Source organism: Piliocolobus tephrosceles, chromosome 6 (assembly GCF_002776525.5).
Source record: "Piliocolobus tephrosceles isolate RC106 chromosome 6, ASM277652v3, whole genome shotgun sequence".
Lineage (NCBI taxonomy): Eukaryota > Metazoa > Chordata > Mammalia > Primates > Cercopithecidae > Piliocolobus > Piliocolobus tephrosceles.
In genome coordinates this window covers 101,202,498-101,223,192 of record NC_045439.1, presented here as the reverse complement: position 1 = coordinate 101,223,192, position 20,695 = coordinate 101,202,498, and the positions used below count along the sequence as shown (strand labels likewise).

The 20,695-nt window shown below is 49.8% G+C and overlaps 1 pseudogene across 1 annotated transcript; it reads left to right on the top strand.

The window, feature by feature from the left end:
* Nucleotides 1-238: 238 nt before the first annotated feature.
* LOC111528633 lies at nt 239-694 on the top strand (annotated as a pseudogene). The gene has a single exon (XR_002727099.3). The product of XR_002727099.3 is annotated as a 60S ribosomal protein L31 pseudogene (transcript).
* The last annotated feature ends 20,001 nt before the right edge of the window (nt 695-20,695 follow it).

The following is a 20,695-nucleotide window of genomic DNA, read 5'->3' as shown; positions in this document are numbered from 1 at the left end:
GAGACCATCCTGGCTAACATGGTGAAACCCCATCTCTACTAAAAATACAAAAACGTTAGCCGGGCGTGGTGGCGGGCCCCTGTAGTCCCAGATACTGGGGAGGCTGAGGCAGGAGAATGGCGTGACCCCCTGAGGGGCGGAGCTTGCAGTGAGCCGAGATTGCACCACTGCCTGGGTGACAGAGTGAGAGTCTGTCTCAAAAAAAACAAAAAACAAAACAAAAATTAGCCAGACACTTCCTTTCCAACTTGGACCCGGCAGAATGGCTCCCGCAAAGAAGGGTGGCGAGAAGAAAAAGGGCCGTTCTGCTATCAACGAGGTGGTGACCCGAGAATACACCATCAACATTCACAAGCGCATCCATGGAGTGGGCTTCAAGAAGCGTGCCCCTCGGGCACTCAAAGAGATTCGGAAATTTGCCATGAAGGAGATGGGAACTCCAGATGTGCGCATTGATACCAGGCTCAACAAAGCTGTCTGGGCCAAAGGAATAAGGAATGTCCCATACCGAATCCGTGTGCGGCTGTCCAGAAAACCTAATGAGGATGAAGATTCACCAAATAAGCTCTACACTTTGGTTACCTATGTACCTGTTACCACTTTCAAAAATCTACAGACAGTCAATGTGGATGAGAACTAATCGCTGATCATCAAATACATCAAATAAAGTTACAAAATTGAAAAAAAAAAAAAATTAGCCAGGCAGCTGTAATCCCAGCTTGTCCTGTGATCCCAGCTGTTTGGAAGGCTGAGGCAGAAGAATCGCTTGAACCTGCAAGGCTTGCAGTGAGGTTGCAGTGAGCCGAGATTGTGCCACTGCATCACTGCATTCCAGCCTGGGCAACAGAGTGAGACTCTGTCTCAAAAAAAAAAAAAAAAAAAAAAAGCTGGGCGCGGTGGCTCACACCTGGTAATCCCAGCACTTTGGGAGGCGAAGGCAGGTGAATCATCTGAGGTCAGGAGTTCAAGACCAGCCTGACCAACATGGAGAAACCCCGTCTCTACTAAAATACAAAAATTAGCCAGTCGTGGTGGCACATGCCTGTAGTCCCAGCTATTCGGGAGGCTGAGGCAGGAGAATCACTTGAACCGGGGAGGTGGAGGTTGCGGTGAGCCGAGATCCTACCACTGCACTCCAGCCTAGGCAACAAGGGTAAAACTCCATTTCAAAAAAAAAAAAAAAAGAAAGAAAGAAAAGAGAAAGAGCACAGAATGGCCCAAATATCCAGTTATCATCTCACCTTGGTTACCAACTTGGCAAGTCCTTTTCCTTTTTGGAGCTTAACTTTTTTACCTTTAAATAAGACTTTTTTTTTTTTCTTTCTGCATCAGTTCTCCCTAGTGCTCAAGGCCCAGCCCGTGTCTCACTTCCCAAAGGTCAGCCCTTTTGGAAGAAGGAGTTCCTTCTCCTCTCAAAGACTCTGGTCTTGCTCCCAGCTCTCTAACAGCGCCTCTGCAAACTTTTCCTGCTCGGTATAGCTTTTTTTTTTTGAGACGGAGACTCACTCTGTCACCCAGGCTGGAGTGCAATGGCAGGATCCCAGCTCACTGCAACCTCTGCCTCCCAGGTTCAAATGATTCTCCTGCCTCAGCCTCCTGAGTGGCTGGGATTACAGGTGCACGCCACCATGCTTGGGTAATTTTTTTTTTCTTTTTTCTTTCTTTCTTTCTTTCTTTCTTTTTTTTTTTTTTTTTTTTTTGAGATGGAGTCTCGCTCTGTTGCCCAGGCTGGAGTGCCTGGCTAATTTTTGTACTTTTAGTAGAGATAGGTTTTCACCATGTTGGTCAGGCTGGTCTCGAACTCCTGACCTCAGGTGATCCTCCCACCTTGGCCTCCCAAAGTGTTGGGATTACAGAGATGAGCCACCACCTGGCTCCCTCTATGTTGTTTTAAGCCACTAAGTTTATGGTGGATGCAGGTGGAAACAGAATGCCTCTGATTTTCCTCTGAGCTTCTTGCCTCTCTTCAAAGCCTGCCTGGCCCTCAGTGGCTGCCCAGTGCATCATAGTACATCCCACAGTGGCTCCGCAGATGGATCCTGACTCAGCAGCAGACACGGCAGGGCAGGTGAAAGGATGTGGGGGAAACCTCACTGTTGCTCTTCACCACGTCCATCCGCCTGCCCCAGTTCTCAGCAAGGAGTCAGCCGTGATGGTTGTCTTCCTTAGCCACAACTCCTCAGTGGGCCAGCAAGGTGGCTTGAAGGGCCTCTGCCACCTTCAAGACTGGGGAACAGGGGAGGTGAACCTGGCCCCACCCCAGCCCTGCTTGGTGTATCTTACTGATAATTCACTTTTATGTTGTTTCTTTTATATGTCAGGCCATTTTCCACTGTATGAGTGTATCATACCTTGTGTATCTCCTTGATGACGTTTCCAATTCCTTCCTCCTGGGTTACTCATAGAGCTTCTGTAGAGTCTCTGCCTGGAAGAGGAATGCTCACAGATGTGCTCACCTTCACCCTGACCTTGACCTGCCCTTCGAGCTGCCATTTTGTGTCCCTTCCAAGTGACTTTACCAATCTTCTCCAGAGCTGGTGGGTTTTTGTTTGTTTGTTTGGGATGAAGTCTCACTCTTTTGCCTAGCCTGAAGTGCAATAATGCGATTTCAGCTCACTGCAACCTCTGTCTCTCTGGTTCAAGCGATTCTCCTGCCTCAGCCTCCCGAGTAGCTGGGACTACAGGCACGTGCCACCAAGCCCAGCTAGTTTTTTGTATTTTTAATAGAGACAGGGTTTCACCGTGTTAGCCAGGATGGTCTCAATCTCCTGACCTCGTGATCCGCCCACCTCGGCTTCCCAAAGTGCTGGGATTACAGGCATGAGCCACTGCGCCCAGTCCAGAGCTGGTGTTTTTAAGGAGTCTCATTTGGGTCTACATTTAAAAATATCAGCTTTATTTTTTCTTCCATTTTAAATTGTCTGATGGGTGAGACATAATATTTCCTTGTTGTTTTAGTTTACCTGTCTCAGCCGGGCACAGCGGCTCATACCTGCAATCCCAGCACTTTGGGAGACTGAGGTGTGTGGATCACTTGAGGTCAGGAGTTCGAGACTGGCCTGGCCAACATGGTGAAACCTCATCTCTACTAAAAATACAAAAATTAGTCAGGTGTGTTGGTGCACACCTGTAATCCCAGCTACTTGGGAGGCTGAGGCAAGAGAATTGCTTGAACCCAGGAGGTGGAGGTTGCAGTGAGCTGAGATTGCACTACTTCACTCCAGCCTGGGCAACAGGGAGAGACCGTCTTAAAAAAAAATGTATACTTCTCTGATACCATTGAGACAGAGCCTTTTTTTCGTTTGGTTTTGAGACAGGGTCTTACTCTGTTGCCCAGGCTGGAATGCAGTGGCATGATCATAGGTCACTGCAGCCTCCATCTACTGGATTCAAGCCATCCTCCTGCTTTAGCCTCCAGAGTAGCTGGGACTACAGGTACATACCATCATGCCCGGCTAATTATTTGTTTTCTGTAGAGATGAGGTCTCACTTTGCTGCCCAGGCTGTTCTCCAACTCCTGGACTCAAGTGATCCTGCCACCTTGGCCTCCCAAATTGCTGGGATTATTGACATGAACCACCATGCCCAGCCCAGAGTTTCTTTTTCATATGATTATTGGCCATGTAGGCTTTTTTTTCTTGTAAGGTGTTTGTTCATAACCTGTGCCAAGTTTTCTGTTGGGTTGGTTGTCTCTCTTCTTGATTTGCAGAAGTCCTTTACATATTCTGGATACGAATCTGCTGATTATATTGCAGCTATTTCCTCCATATTGTGCATATCTTTTATTTATTTATTTAGTTTTGAGACAGGGTTTTGCTCTGTCACTCAGGCTGGAGTGCAGTGGCCCAGTCTCAGCTCACTGCAACCTCTGCCTCCCAGGTTCCAGTGGTTCTCCCACCTCAGCCTCCCAACTAACTGGGACTACAGGCATTCACCACCACACCTGGCTATTTTTTGTATTTTTTGTGGAGACAGAGTTTTTCCATGTTGCGCAGGCTGGTCTCAAACTCCTGAGTTCAAGCAATCTGCCTGCCTCAGCCTCCCAAAATGCTGGGATTACAGGTACGAGTCACGGTGCTCAGCTGTGCATATCTTTTAATCTTGTGGCATTTTTTTGTTGAACTTAAGATGTAAATGTCAATATCATCAGACTCATCAATTTTTTTGCATTGTAGCTGATACCTTTTGTGCCTAAGATATTCTTTCCTGTCAAAAGGCACAAGGAGCTGGGTGCAGTGGCTCGCACCTGTAATCCCAGCACTTTGGGAGGCTGAAGCAGGTGGATTACTTAATGTCAGAAGTTCGAGACCAGCCTGGCCAACATGGTGAAACCCTGTCTCTACTAAAAATACAAAAATTTTCTGGGCGTGGTAGCACACACCTGTAATCACAGCTACTTGGGAGGCTGAGACAGGAGAATCACTTGAATCCGGGAGGTAGAGGTTGCAGTGAGCTGAGATCACGCCATTGCATTGCACTCCAGCCTGGGCAACAGAGTGAGACTCCATCTCAGAAAAAAGAAAAGAGAAAACAAAGGCCAGGTACAGTGGCTTACGCCTGTAATCCCAACACTTTGGAAGGCCGAGGTGGGCAGATCACCTGGCTTCGGGAGTTTGAGACCAGCCTGACCAACATGGAGAAACCCCATCTCTACTAAAGAAAAAAATTAGCCAGGCATGGTGGTGGATGCCTGTAATCCCAGCTACTCTAGGGAGGCTGAGGCAGGAGAATCGCTTGAACCCAGGACGGGGAGGGTGTGGTGAGCTGAGATTGCGCCATTGCACTCCAGCCGGGGCAACAAGAGCGAAACTCCGTCTCAGAAAAAATAAAAATAAAAAAGAGGCTGGGTGTGGTAGCTCACGCCTGTAATCCCAGGCTTTGGGAGGCTGAGGCAGGTGGATCATGAGGTCAGGAGATCGACACCATTCCGGCCAACTGGTGAAACCCCGTCTCTACTAAAAATACAAAAAGAATTAGCCGGGCAGGGTGGTGTGTGCCTATAGTCCCAGCTACTCAGGAGGCTGAAGCAGGACAATTGCTTGAACCCAGGAGGCGAAGGTTTCAGTGAACTGAGATCATGCCACTGCACTCCAGCCTGGGTGACAGAGCAAGACTCCGTCTCAAAAAAGAAAAAAAATGGCATATGGGGGCTTTGGAAGGTTGGTCTGGATGCTGGGTACACAGCTGGGGTCACTGTGAAATTTAATCAAGCTCAAGCGGCACCCTTATGACTTGTACACTATGCATGTTGCAATCAAACAAAAAGTTTACTTAAAAAAGAAATTGTTCCTTACCCTGAGGTCACAAAAATATTCTTCTACATTTTCTTCTAAATGTGTTAAAATTTTGTTATTCACATGTAAGCCCTGAATCCACCTGGAGTTTTGTGTGTGGTGTTAGGTGGAGATCTAATTTTACTTTTCCCATATGGATCACCACTTGTCCCAACGCCATTTATAAAAGAGTCTATCTTTTCCCCACTGGTTGGTGATGCCTCTCTGTCATACGGCAAATTCTCATTTATGCAAGGTTCTGTCTCCGGGGCTCCTGTTCTGTCCTTTTTTTCCCCTTTATTTTTTGTTTTTAAATGGGCTCTCACTCTGTCACCCAGGTCAGAGTGCAGTGGCATGATCTCAGCTCAATGCGGCCTCAACCTCCCAGGCTCAAGTGATCCTCCCAGCTCAGTCTCCCAAGTAGCTAGGACTACAGGCATGTGCCACCACACCCAGCTAATTTTGTTTTTGTAAAGACAGGGTCTCTCTATGTTGCCCAGGCTGGTCTCAAACTCCTGGGCTCAAGGGACTCTCCTACCTTGGCCTCCCAAAGTTCTGGGTTTACAGGCGTGAGCCACTGCATCCGGCCCTTCTTTATTTATAGCCAGATGCCAAAGCCATTCTGTCTTAATTTCTTTAAAAAATTTTAATATCTGGGCCGGGCGCGGTGGCTCAAGCCTGTAATCCCAGCACTTTGGGAGGCCGAGACGGGCGGATCACGAGGTCAGGAGATCGAGACCATCCTGGCTAATACGGTGAAACCCCGTCTCTAATAGAAAATACAAAAAACTAGCTGGGCGACGAGGCGGGCGCCTGTAGTCCCAGCTACTCGGGAGGCTGAGACAGGAGAATGGCGTGAACCCGGGAGGCGGAGCTTGCAGTGAGCTGAGATCTGGCCACTGCACTCCAGCCTGGGCGGCAGAGCAGGACTCCGTCTCAAAAAAAAAAAAAAAAAAAAAAAAATTTTAATATCTGATAAGACCCTTTTGAGGACTTTAAGATGAGAAATGGTCAGAATGATGCTGGGATGAGGTCACTTTGATGAGAGGAGAATGGGTTTTAGAGACCAAGGCCAAAGGGTCAGGAGTCCAGCTGTTGGTAGATACGGTGACCAGGCAGAAGGTGAGCAGCCTGGCCTGGGAGGTGGCTGGGAAGTGTGCTGAGCACGCTGCTGTTGATGTGCCGAGGTAAAGCAGATGGGACTCACTGAAAGGTTGGATGTGGGGGTGAAGCAAAAATTGGGATCCAAGATGACTCTGTGGTTTTGGCCAAAGTAACTAGAGGATAGTAGAGCCACTGGCTGAGATGGGAAAGCCTGGGGTGATGCTGACGGGTGGGCACTTAGAAAGTGCTCAATTTGGCCGGGTGCGGTGGCTCATGCCTGTAATCCCAGCACTTTGGGAGGCCGAGGTGGGCAGATCATGAGGTTAGGAGATCGAGACCGTCTTGGCTAACATGGTGAAACCCTATCTCTACCAAAATACAAAAAATTAGTCGGGCGTGGTGGCGCGTGCCTGTAATCCCAGCTACTTGGGAGGCTGAGGCATGAGAATTGCTTGAACCCAGGAGGCGGAGGTTGCAGTGAGCTGAGATTGTGCCACTACACTCCAGCCTGGTGACAGGGCAAGACTCCATCTCAAAAAAAAACAAAGAAAAAGAAAAAGAAAGTGCTCAATTTGTCAGGCACGGTGGCCCACACCTGTAATCCCAACACTTTGGGAGGCTGAGGCGAAAGGATCACCTGAGGTCAAGAGTTCTAGGACAGCCTGGCCAACATGGTGAAACCCCGCCTCCACTAAAAATACAAAAATTAGCTGGGCATGGTGGCGGGCGCCTGTAATCCCAGCTACTCGGGAGGCTGAGGCAGGAGAATCACTTGAACCCAGGAGGCGGAGGTTACAGTGAGCCGAGGTCATACCACTGCACTCCAGCCTGGGCAACAGAGTGAGACACCGTCTCAAAAAAAAAAAAAAGAAAGAAAGTACTCAATTCACCAGGCATGGTGGCCCACACCTGTAATCCCAATACTTTCAGAGGCCAAGGCAGGAGGATCGGTTGAGCCCAGGAGGATGAGGCTGCAGTGAGCTGAGATCACGCCACTGCACTTCAGCCTGAGCGACAGAGCAAAACCCTGTCTTAAAAAGAAAAAAAGAAAGAAAATACTCAATCCACGCTTGTCTGAATGAATGAGCAAATGGATGGGTGGGCATGAGTGAGTGGAGAGGCTACCCCACTGCCTGCAGCCCACCTGTCTGAGTCCTCAGGGCAGATTAAGTAAAACCCCCCTTGCTCACATGGTTCCGTGTCTCAGTGAGTGTGTGCCACGTCCCCCCAGCAGGACTGTCATTGCTGGGGGCATCTTCCCCAGTGTGGCAGCACTACTCCCTCCCCACCAGGCACATCGCTGGGCCCCCCAGGCTCTTGGTCCAGACCACAGGTTCATGGAATGCTCCCAGGCCCAGGGGAGCTAGGGAGGGTGCAGCCAGGCCCTTAAGGCTGCAGGTCTGGCCCTGTCACTCATCTGCCTCCTCAGTTAAGGAGGTGGCATGGGTGAGCCTCCAGGTCATTTTGGGAGCCTGTGCTATTTGCCAGCACAAAGCAGCACCAGTGTGGAGAAGCCACAGCCTCAGAGGCCCTGCTTGTGGGTGGGGCTGAGACCTGGGTGTTCAGGACCAGATCACTGCTCTGTTTACAGCCTGCCTCTGGCTCATCGTCACCAGCTGTTATGAAAGCACCTTCAGTCCATAAAACGTGGAAGTTGCATCTGAGCACTCAGGCTGAGTCATTTCTCTGAGCAAGCCTTCAGCTGGAATAGCATTTTTTTCGACCACGCCTGGAGTGGGGCTCCATGTGGTTCTGTGTTTACCCTATGGGCAGCCCCAGGGGGCCTGGCAGGCCCTCGGCACAGGCTTCATTTACTCACTCATTGAATCAAGGACCATTTTTAGGCTGGGCACGGTGTCTCATGCCTTTAATCCCAACACTTTGGGAGGCCAAGGCAGGAGAATGGCTTGAGTCCAGGAGATCGAAACCAGCTTGGGCAACATAGACTCCATCCCAACCAAAAAAAAAAAAAAAAGGCCAGGCATTGTGGCGTGTGCCTGTAGTGCCAGCTACTCAGAAGTCTCAGGGGTAAGATCGCTTCAGCCCTGGAGGTCAAGGCTGCAGTGGGCAGTGTTTGTGCCATTGCACTACAGCCTGGGGGACAAGACAAGACACTGTCTCAAAAAAAAAAAAAAAAAAAAAACCCACCAGTTTTAGCCAGGTGTGTGGTATGTGCCTCTGGTCCCAGCTACTTAGGAGTCTGAGGCTGGAGAATTGCTTGAGCCCAGGAGTTCAAGGTTACAGTGTAACTGTGATGACATCCAGCCTGGGTGATAGAGTGAGACTCTGTCTCTAAAAAAGAATTTTTAAAAATTATTTTTTCTTTTTTTTTTGAGATGGAGTGTCACTCTTGTCGCCCAGGCTGGAGTGCAATGGCATGATCTTGGCTCACTGCAACCTCTGCCTCCTGTGTTCAAGCGATTCTCCTGCCTCAGCCTCCCAAGTAGCTGGGATTACAGACATGCTCCAACACACTCGGCTCATTTTGTATTTTTGGTCGAGACAGGGTTTCTCCATGTTGATCAGGCTGGTCTCGAACTCCTGACCTCAGGTGATCTGCCCGCCTCGGCCTCCCAAAGTGCTGGGATTACAGGTGTGAGCCACCAAGCCCGGCAAAAAAATTATTTTTTCAAAGGATCATTTTAGAGCCCCTTTTGTGTGTTGAGAGTCAAGCACTATCACCAGGATGGACAAGGAGAATAAGGGAGGGAGAACCCTGAGTTCTTACATCCACAAATAACCTGGGGATGTGCAGAGAGGCCAGGTGCAGGTTCAGGAAGACTGGGAAGAGAAAAGGAAGGGAGGAGCTGAACTGCAGGGTGGAAAGATTGAACTGCAGGGTGGAAAAAGACTGGGCTCAGCCTGGGTCCGCCCTGCACCTCCACCTGGGGGTCCTTGGCCTGGAGCTCTGTCTGCCCTGCCATAGCCTCTGGGCTGAATGGGAAGGAGGGAGGAGGGAGGTGTAGTAGAAACCAGTCTTTTTTTTTTTTTTTTTTTTTTTGGAGACAGTCTTGCTCTGTTGCCCTGGCTGGAGTGCAGTGGTGCGATCTTGGCTCACTGCAACGTCTACCTCCCAGGTTCAAGCTATTCCCCTCCCTCAGCCTCCCGAGCAGCTGGGATTACAGGCAGGTGCCACCACACCCGACTAATCTTTTTGTATTTTTAGCAGAGACAGGGTTTCGCCATGTTGCCCAGGCTGGTCTGAAACTCCTGGCCTCAAGTAATCCTCCCGCCTCAGCCTCCCAAAATGCTGGGATTGCAGGCATGAACCACTGTGCCCAGGCCAAACCAGTTTTTATTGGGCACCTACTTCATGCCAAGCCCTGGGCTAGCTTGTTCTCTTTTTTTTTTTTTTGAGGCGGAGTCTTGCTCTGTCGCCCGGACTGGAGTGCAGTGGCCGGATCTCAGCTCACTGCAAGCTCCGCCTCCCGGGTTTACGCCATTCTCCTGCCTCAGCCTCCCGAGTAGCTGGGACTACAGGTGCCCGCCACCTCGCCCAGCTAGTTTTTGTATTTTTAGTAGAAACGGGGTTTCACCGTGTTAGCCAGGATGGTTTCGATCTCCTGACCTCGTGATCCGCCCGTCTCAGCCTCCCAAAGTGCTGGGATTACAGGCTTGAGCCACCGCGCCCGGCCTAGCTTGTTCTCTTAAGGCCTCACACCTGGTCCAAGAATTCTGACCACTTGCTGTCTGCAAGGATTTGGGTTAGTGACTTCACCTCCTATGTGTTATATCCTCTTAGTCCTCTGCCTCATCTTCCTCACCTGGCCTTATGGTTGTGAGGGTCAAGCAAGATGACACAAGCAAAGGCATTTACTCCATAAATGGCAGATGGTGCTTTTATAAAGCATCATGCTGTGGTTAGCATTTATGAAGTGCACATTTTACCAGGTATGACGCTGAGTGTTTTCCTCACAGTAATTCAGTGAATCCATCGTCTCTGGTCCATTAAAAAAAAAATTGTTTTATAGTCAGATAAGGAAAACATGGCAACATCACATTCTCCCTCCGGGGGAATTCCTGGGGCACTTGAATATATTAAAGGCTCTTAGCCTGGGCTCAGTGACTCACGCCTGTAATCCCAGCACTTTGGGAGGATGAAGCAGGAGGATTGTTTGAGCCCAGGAGTTTGAGGTTGCAGTGAGCTGTGATTGTGCCACTGTACTCCAGCCTGGGCAACAGAGCAAGACCCTTTACTATATATTACAGGGACTCAGGAGTCCTGTGGTTAAACGGAAATAAAAGCAAAACCCACCTATTTGTGTTTAGCCAGAATTTCCCATGTTTGTTTGCTCCCTGAGCTTCATTTTTGAGGAGCCCTTATTAAGATTGACATTGAAGCCTGTCCGTGTTCACAGGTACACATGCAGACCTTCAATAGCTGCCTCGCCCGTCTTTTACTGGCTTATGGGCCCCGTGTACCCGGACTGGAGTGCAGTGATCACTAGAAGTGAATCACACTTCTAGTCCCAGCTACTGGGGAGGCTAAAGATCCCTTGAGCCCAGGAGTTTGAAGTTGTAGTGAGCTATGACTGTGCCACTGCACTCCAGCCTGGGTGACACAGTGAGACTCTGTCTCAAAAAAAAAAAAAAAAATCTCGTATATCTGATGGAGGAGATGGAACAGTGTGATCAGAAATTCAAGGTACTGAGAGAGCCCGGGGCTGGTACTTAACCCAGTCTGGGCATCAGGGATGGCTTCCTGGAGGAGGTGTGGGTTAAGTTGACCAGGTAAAGGACGTCGGTGGTCAGAGTTGTACATATTTGTACATCTTGGAAAATATTTGTACATCTTTGAAAAACTGTGCATTATCTAGACTCTCCAGGACCTCCCTTGGATTATCTGATTCCATTCTATGAAGACTACTTACAACTCTTTAACTTGTAGGCTAGTGATAGCAATGCAAAATTTTGCTTGTCTGTAGACCTGCAGATTCCAAACTCCAATAGGAGACTAGCTGACTCTCCCTTCCCTGGCTGTGCCCCATTTGCGTGTTGTTGCTGTTGTTTTGAGATGGAGTTTTGCTCTTGTTGGCTAGGCTGGAATGCAGTGGTGCAATTTCAGCTCACTGCAACCTCTACCTCACAGATTCAAGCGATTCTCCTGCCTCAGCATACTGAGTAGCTGGGATTACAGGCATGTGCCACCACACCCAGCTAATTTTTTTTTTTTTTTTTTTTTTGGTGGAGACGGCTTTTTACCATGTTGACCAGGCTGGTCTGGAACTCCTGACCTCAGGTGATCTACCCACCTCGGCCTCCCAAAGTGCTGGAATTATAGGCATGAACTGCTGTGCCCAGCCCCCATTTGCATGTTCTTTTCCATATTCCTGATTATTAAATGTATCTGTTCTTTAGATTTCATTTGAACCAGTTGTAACATCTGCCTGGTTTCCTTAAATTGGTTTAGGAGTAGAATAAAATATTTAACACATGTTTTTTTTTTTAATCTATGTATGGAAGTCATGATTTTGCCTCTTTTTGAAGTGTCTTTTAAAAGGATGATAGTGAGAGGCTCACCAGGCAGAAGGCATGCGTGCAGAGGCCTGGAGGCTTGCTCTTCTCCGCTGTTGAGCAACCAGTAGCCTGATGCAAATCCTTACCAGAGCGTACCACCAGGAGCTGCTGCAATAGATACATTTTTCAGCCCCTACTCATGAAGGGTGGAGGGAGCTGGAGGAAAATGAAAATGTTCTAATGACCAGTGGCTAGGCATTGATGTGTCTGCATAACCAGGGATTTCAGGACTCTGTGTCACCTTCCAGTTATGTTTGCATTTGAGTTAAATGCGCTTCTGCAGTGGAATCCATTGCATCTCGGTCAGTGCAATTGAAGTGGTCGTTTTAGAGAGCCAGCACTGGGCAGGGGCCACTGTGTTTAATGAATTCACCTTGTTCACTAACACAAGCAAAACTCACCAAGAACAGAAGTGAGTTGGGACATTCACAGCCTTGGTCTGAAACCAGTGAGATTTCACAAAAGCTTATTAGTATTGCTATTCTTAGGCACAAGAGCCCTTCAATCAATTAGCTTAAAAAAATTCTGAAGTGCACACACAAAAAAAGCAAAAGAAACTGGACTTTCCATCTAAGAATGTTGTGTAATATACACAGCATTGGAAGGAAACTGGCTTTGGCTCTTCCAGGCTGGCTTGGAGCGTGAGGCCCAGCATGGCCTGCGTTAGCCTCAGGCTGTGTTGGGAAGCATCTCACACTTCTCTTCTCCCTCTTTCTTGTCCATTTTGTTGGCTGGGCTAACAGCAAAACCCCTGTTCCGTCATCCTCAAGAACAAGTCTAGGCCAGGCACGTTGGCTCATGCCTGTAACCCCAGCACTTTGGGAGGCCGAGGTGGGTGGATCACCTGAAGTCAGGAGTTCAATACTTGCCTGGCCAACATGTGAAGCCGTCTTTACTAAAAATACAAAAATTAGTTGGGCATGGTGGTGCGTGCCTATAATCGCAACTACTCAGGAGGCTGAGGCAGGAGAATCATTTGAACCCAGGAGGCGGAGGTTGCAGTGAGCCAAGATTGAGCCACTGCACTCCAGCCTGGGTAATGAGTAAGACTCCATCTCAAAAAAAAGAGCAGCCCCTGTGTGGGTGCCTCAGCCAGGCACCACTTTGTTCCCTGAGGACCAGCTCCCCGTGGATGTGGTGCTGTCAGGGGAGTTCGTTGGTGTAGGAGCACTGGGCATCTGTGATGTGCCAGGCACTGTGCCGGGCACTGGGGAGACAACACTGACCTAAGCACACTCTGCTCTCATGGAGCTCACAGCTAAGGAGATAATACAATGTGGAGGGGGCTGGACTGAGAGGAGGCGCCCAACGGGGCAAGGGCACAGAGACACCCCAGGGGACGTCCCTGCAGTGGAGGGGCCCCTAGTGGCAAAGGGAAGGAAAATGGCCATCACATCACAGTACCTGTTGGAACTGGTTCTGAGCTCCCATCAGATCCTCTGGAGAGCTCGTAGGAATGCAGGAAGTGGAGCTGAGGGGCAGAGGCCAGACCTGGACTCTTCTCCCTGCACCGGATGGAGAGCGGGCCCTTTCCTGAACCCCAGGCCTCCTGCAGGGCCTAAGTAGGGGCTCCTGCTGCAGCTTCTTCCCTGGTAGAGCCCAGCAGGAGCTCCTCTGCTCCCCTAGCTCTGCTTCCTCTTTTGATTTGCATAACAATCTGCCCAGACTAGCTTTGTACCTCTGCATCAAGGCTGGAACCTGGCACTGAGCTCTGCCAAAGGAGGAAAAAAAAGAAGCTCTCACAATAAGAAAGCCCGATGGTGGTTCCTGGGCAGGCTTCCCAGGGAATCAGCTCGGGACGACCTGCTGCCTTTGGTGTGGGTTTGGGTCCGACCCAGGTGAGGGGCCCTCTTTGAATCTTCCCCTCCTGGCATAAGGCCCAGAGTCCTGTTCGTGGGGCCTGCTGGAGCCTGGTGCCCAGAACATTTATCCTATACACACCCTGTATAGGATATGCCAAGATACAGGATAGTGTAGTCATCACAACACTGCTTGTCTTAGCAAAAGACTGGAAATAACCTGCATGTCCATCAGCAGGGGATTGGTGATTCCGGACATCCATACAATAGAGTGCTGGGACCCCGTAAAAAGAATGAAGTCTGGGGCCTGGCGCAGTGGCTCACGCCTGTAATCCCAGCAATTGGGGAGGCTGAGGCAGCCGGATCACCTGAGGTCAGGAGTTCAAGACCAGCCTGGCCAACATGGCAAAACTCCATCTCTACTAAAAATACAAAAATGAGCTGGGTGTGGTGGCTCATGCCTGTAATCCCAGCTACTTGGGAGGCTGAGGCAGGAGAATCACTTGAACCCAGGAGGCGGAGGTTGCAGTGAGCCAAGATTATGCCATTGCACTCCAGCCTGGGTGACAAAGTGAGGCTCTGTCTCAAAAAAAGAACGAGATTCCATGGGGTGTGCTGGGCATCAGTTCTTGCACCCCCATGTGGGCACTTTGCCTATTCCATGCCCCTAGAGGCTTCAACAAATGCATCAGCTGGGGGTGGCCTACATGCTCCAGAGACTCAGCATCCCTGCTTTCCGTGGCTCTAGTCCTTGCCTGGCACTGGGGCTGAGGAGTCTGCTGAACCCAATGGGCCTGCCAGTCTTCGCTGTGTGGCCACGAGTGGCCTCTTCTGCACTTCCTGCCTCCGCTCCCTCATCTGTAAAATGGGGACAATCCACCGACCTTGCATGTGTGGTGAGCGCCTGGTGTACAGAGTGGCTGTGCAATAAAGGTGACTGACGTTTTGCCTCGTGGGAACTGTAGGGTGGGGGACTGTGCTGACCAGGGAGAGCAGGAACAGAGTCCCAGAGATGCCCTGATCGGTCTTCAGGGAGGAGCGGGGGCTCCAGGACTTGGGCCCTACTTGTCACCTGCTATGTGTGCGTTGGGGGCCTGAGCCGCCTTCATAGCAGACAGCGCTCTGGAGGGGAAGAGTTCACCTCACAATTTCCTGAACTGGGGAGGAGGGTGCGTCAGGCAACACCACGGTGACAGCCCCCGCCCTCGCCCCCGCCTGCCCCGAGATTTACCCAGCCCTGCTGGCAGTGGCAGGTGACCTCAGCTCACCCACCAGTCTCGGGAAGGTTGTGCTGGGGGATTGCCCTGAAGCTGCATTTGCTGCAGTGCCTAGAGGGTATGATTTGGGGGTGATTTTGTAGGACCTGGTGGAGATGGTGTGGGATGACACTTTCCAAGGCTCTGCAGGGGCACGGGGACCTGAGCTGAAAGAGAAGGGGGCTGAGCCGGGTGCGGTGGCTCACGCCTGCAATCCCAGCACTTTGGGAGGCCGGGATAGGCAGATCACCTGAAGTCAGGAGTTTGAGACTAGCCTGACCAACATGGTGAAAGCCCATCTCTACTAAAAATACAAAAATTAGCCGGGCGTGGTGGCACATGCCTGTAGTCCCAGCTATTTGGGAGGCTGAGGCAGGAGAATCACTTGAACCTGGGAGGTGGAGGTTGTAATGAGCCGAGATTGTGCCACTGCACTCCAACCTGGGTGAGAGAGTGAGACTCCGTCTCAAAGGAAAAAAAAGAAAGCAGGGGGCTGAGAAGGGAGGCCCCACTGGGCCTGGAGGTCTGGGGCCAGTCCTGTCCAGCATCTCTCAGTGTCTGACAGTGCCCCTGTGACCCCCACAGACCCTCAACTGGCTCCATAGGGAGCCTCTGTCCTCCCAGGAAAGTTAGGGTTTTTTAATTTCCATTACAATTTTTTTTCACATCCTTCCCTTACTGACTTGATTTCCCCTTTTCATTCCCCCTTCCTGTAAGCTCATGTCTCATTGTCATTCTTTCCAACAAACCTGAAACTAAAAATAGCTAACATTTCACACATGATCTTCTTGATTCCTATCAAGCAGCTTGTGATGCCCCTATTTTTCCGATGAGGAAACAGAGTCATCCAGGGCAAAGGACTTCGCCAAGGTCATCCAGTGGGCAGGGCTTGTGTGCCTTCCTGCCTCCTTGGTGCAAGGCCTCAAGGCTTTGCCGGCTCTGAGCCTCTGAGTCACTGGACCTTGGCAGAGCCAGGTGGTCTGGCCTGTCAGGGCAGCCTTCCAGAAAAGGAGGCCTGGAAGCCTGGGAGCCAGGGAAGCAGGGGAGGGAGGAGATTCTGGTGGAGGAAAAAGCACCTGCAAAAGCCAGGAAGTGGTTGGCTGGGTGTGGTGGCTCACACCTGTAACCCAGTACTCTAGGAGGCTGAGGCAGCAGATCACTTGAGGTCAGGAGTTCGAGACCAGCGTGGCCAACATGGTGAAGCCCCATCTGTACTAAAAATAAAAAAATATAGCCGGGCATGGTGGTGCACACCTATAGTCCCAGTTACTCGGGAGACTGAGGTAGGAGAATCACTTGAACCTGGGAGGCAGAGGTTGCAGTGAGCAGAGATCGTGCCACTGGCACTCCAGCCTGGGCGACAGAGCAAGACTCCATCTCCAAAAAAAAAAAAAAAAAAAAAAAGCCAGGCAGTGGACAGGCCTGTATGGCCAGAGTGAGGGCACAGTGGATGGGGCAGGAGTCAGGGCCCCGCTTAAGAGATAGGTGGGTGAGGCCGGGCACGGTGGCTCAAGCCTGTAATCCCAGCACTTTGGGAGGCCAAGGCGGGCGGATCACGAGGTCAGGAGATCGAGACCATCCTGGCTAACACACTGAAACCCCGTCTCTACTAAAAAGTACAAAAAAACTAGCCAGGCAAGGTGGCAGGCGCCTGTAGTCCCAGCTACTCGGGAGGCTGAGGCAGGAGAATGGCATAAACCCGGGAGGCAGAGCTTGCAGTGAGCCAAGATCCGGCCACTGCACTCCAGCCTGGGCGACAGAGCGAGACTCCGTCTCGAGCTCACCAATGCCAATGAAGCAAAGAGATAGGTGGGTGATGAGTGGGAGGAAGTGGATGGGGCTTGGGGAGCTCACCAATGCCAATGAAGCAAGGGCTTAGGTAGGACCAGGACTGGGACAAGCATCTCTGGCAAGAGGGCCTCAAGAGACAGGCTGGATGGTTCTTCCTTCCAAGAGGGGCTGAATACCCAGGGGAACCAACTTCCCTTTTCAGCTCTTCCCAGGGTCAGCTGCTCTGCAGGGAATCTTATCTTTAGCTGGGACCTCCAGAGACTCTGGGTCCCCACGCTGTCTTCCTGAAAACCCTGTTTACACAAGAGTGTCAATGACTCATCCAGCTTCAAATGTAGTGGTTCTCAACTCCAGCTGTTCAGAAGAATCATCCTCCATAGATGTGTGTGTTTATGTGTGTGTGTGAAGGTAAATAGTTTTCTTTTCTTTTTTTGAGAAGGAGTCTTGCTCCATCGCCCGGGCTGGAGTACAATGGCATGATGTCGGCTCACTGCAACCTCCACCTCCCGGGTTCAAGCAATTCTCCTGCCTCAGCCTCCCAAGTAGTTGGGATTACAGGCACCCACCATCACACCTGGCTAGTTTTTGTATTTTTAATAAAGATAGGGTTTCACCATGTTGGTCAGGTTGGTCTCGAACTCCTGACTTCAGGTGATCCACCTGCCTTGGCCTCCCAAAGTGCTGGGATTATAGGAGGGAGTTATTGCGCCCGGCCTTTGTTTTTATAATAATGATATACGGCCGGGTGTGGTGGCGCATGCTGTCTCTACTAAAAATGCAAAAATTAGCCAGGCATGGTGGCGCATGCCTGTAATCTCAGCTACTTGGGAGGCTGAGGCAGGATAATTGCTTGAACCCGGGAGGCGGAGGTTACAGTGAGCCAAGATCACACCATTGCACTCCAGCCAGGGCGACAGAGTAAGACTCCATCTCAGGGAAAAAAAAAAAAAATTATGTATGCTGGCTGGGTGCGGTGGCTCACGCCCATAATCCTAGCACTTTGGGAGGCCGAGGCAGGTGGATGACTTGAGGTCAGGAATTCAAAACCAGCCTGGCCAACATGGTGAAACCCTGTCTGTACGAGAAAAAAAAAAAAAAATTAGCCAGGCGTGGTGGCGTGTGTCTGTAATCCCAGCTACTCAGGAGCCTGAGGCAGGAGAATTACTTGAACCTGGGAGGTGGAGATTGCAGTGAGCCGAGATCATGCCACCACACTCCAGCCTGGGTGACAGAGACTTCGTCTCAAAAAAAAAAAAAAAAAGATAGATGCTAACTCTCAAACAAAACAAACAATACAGAAAAGTACAAAGAAGGAAGTAACAAATTCCTCCCATTGGAATGACATCTTCGGGCTGGGTGTGGTGGCTCACGCCTGTAATCCCAGCACTTTGGGAGGCTGAGGTGGGTGGATCACGAGGTCAGGAGTTCAAGACCAGCCTGGCTAAGGTGGTGAAACCCTATCTCTACTAAAAATACAAAAATTACCCGGGCGTGGTGGCGGGTGCCTGTAATCCCAGCTACTCAGGAGGCTGAGGCAGAGAATTGCTTGAACCCGGGAGGCAGAGGTTGCAATGAGCCGAGATCGTGCCACCACACTCCAGCCTAGGTGACAAAGTGAGACTCCATCTAAAAAAAAAAAAGAATGACATCTTCATGAAGGCAGGGGTTTCATCTGCTCTGTTCTCTGCTGCACCTAAAACCTCTGGTGCTCAGTACATGCTTACTATAGCCCATTATTCGTGTTAACCTTGCGGAATGCCATCTACACAGAGAAGTTTGGAGAAATGAAGAGGGATAGGAAGGTTGGGACTCAGAAAGTGATACCCAAGACTGGTGCTCTGACATGCTGTGAGGCCTGTGAAGCTGCCTAACCTTGTCTTGTACCCTCCCACCCTCCCTACCCCAGACTGGAGGGAGGGACTCTTCCTGGAATTCCTTATCTGAGTAAGAAAGCTTCTTTCCAAAACAATTACAAAACCAGGTACAGCAGCATGCACGTATAATCCCAGCTATTTAGGAGGTTAAGGCTGGAGGATCACTTGAGCCCAGGAGTTTGAGACCAGACCCAGCAACACAGGGAGACTCCCATCTCAAAAACAACGACAATAAAAGAATTGTGGTTGTCTGGGCTGGGCACGGTGGCTCATGCCCGGAATCACAGCACTTTGGGAGGCCGAGGCGAGTGAATCACCTGAGCTCAGTAGTTTGAGACCAGCCTGGCCAACATGGTGAAACCCCGTCTCTACTAAAAATACAAAAAATTAGCCAGGCATGGTGGTGCGTGCCTGTAGTTTCAGCTACGTGGGAGGCTGAGGCAAGAGAATTGCTTGAACCTGGGAGGCAGAGGTTGCAGTGAGCGGAGATCACGCCATTGCACTCCAGCCTGGGCAACAAGAGCGAAACTCTGTCTCAAAACAAACAAACGAACAACCCCAACTTTTGTTCCTGTGCAGTTCCGCCCTCACCTTCACATAACTTGTCCCATTCAGCTCCCAGAGAATCATTTGCTGACCGCTGTCTGACGCTGAGCCATTCATTTCTCCGTTTTCCTCTCTTCAACCTTTTGACGCCTCTTAGAGTTCATATATTGTATGTCTCATGTGCATGTAATAAGCCTGCTATTCTTTTCTCTTGTTAACTTGTTTTTTGTTATAAGGGTGCCGGTCATGACCCTTTACATGGGGAGGAAAGAGATCACCCCACTTCTGCCCCTGCAGTTCAGAGAAAGGTAAGTCCAAACAATTTTAGAAGATGAGATTTCACTGTACCAGTTCTATTTTAAACTAAATATATTGTGTTTTACTTGAGTTTAACAGAAAAAAAAAAAAAAAAGATCAGGGGCTGTGGCTTACAACTGTAATCCCAGCTCTTTGGGAGGACAAGGTAAGAGGATCCCAAGAGTTTGAGACCAGCCTGGGCAACACAGTGAGACCCCTGTTTCTACAAAAAAATGTTAAAAACTAGCTGGATGTGGGAACATGTGCCGCCTGTAATCCTAGCTACTCAGGAGGCTGAGGTGGAAGGATCACTTAAGCCCAGAAGTTCAGAGCTGCAGTGAGCCATGATTGTGCCACTGCACTCCAGCCTGGGCAACAGAGTGAGACACTGTATCTGGAAAAAAAGAAAAAAAGAAAACCCAGAAAGATTGCTGAATCTTAAAATATTTGCTTTCCACAAGAGCTATTACTTCATAACGAATTTCTCATGGTTAACAAAAAAGATTATGAAATTCATTAAGACATTGGAGTCTTGGGGGGAAGACCCAGATGTTTCACTTTGAGCAGGATCAGTCATTTCTTGGGATAAAAGAGGGGACCACTCCCCTCAAACATCCTCCTTCTTCCTCTTGCCCACCCCAGCTCTGATTTTGATGCTGATATTTTTACTTTGTCAAGGTTTATTTATTTATTTATTATTTTATTTATTTATTTTTGAGACAGAGTCTAGCTCTGTCACCCAGGCTGGAGTGCAGTGGCATGATGTCAGGTCACTGCAACCTCTGCCTCCTGGATTCAGTCTGGTCTCGAACTCCCGACCTCAGGTGATCCGCCTGCCTCAGCCTCCCAAAGTGCTGAGATTACAGGTGTGAGCCACCGCGCCGGATTTTGTCAAGGTTTGTAACACTTTTACTTTACAACCGTAATTCTCCCAGTATTTAGTCTTTTTTTTTTTTTTTTTGAAATGGAGTTTCACTCTTTCTGCCTGCAACCTCTGCCTCCCAGGTTCAAGCAGTTCTCTTGCTTTAGCCTCCCAAGTAACTGAGATTACAGGTGCACACCACCACACCCAGCTAATTTTGTATTTTTAGTAGAGATGGGGTTTCACCATTTTGACCAGGCTGGTCTTGAACTCCTGACCTCCAGTAATCCACCCACCTCAGCCTCCCAAAGTGCTGGGATTATAGGCGTGAGCCACCACGCCTGGTCGTTTTTTTTTTTTTTTTTTTTTTTTTTTT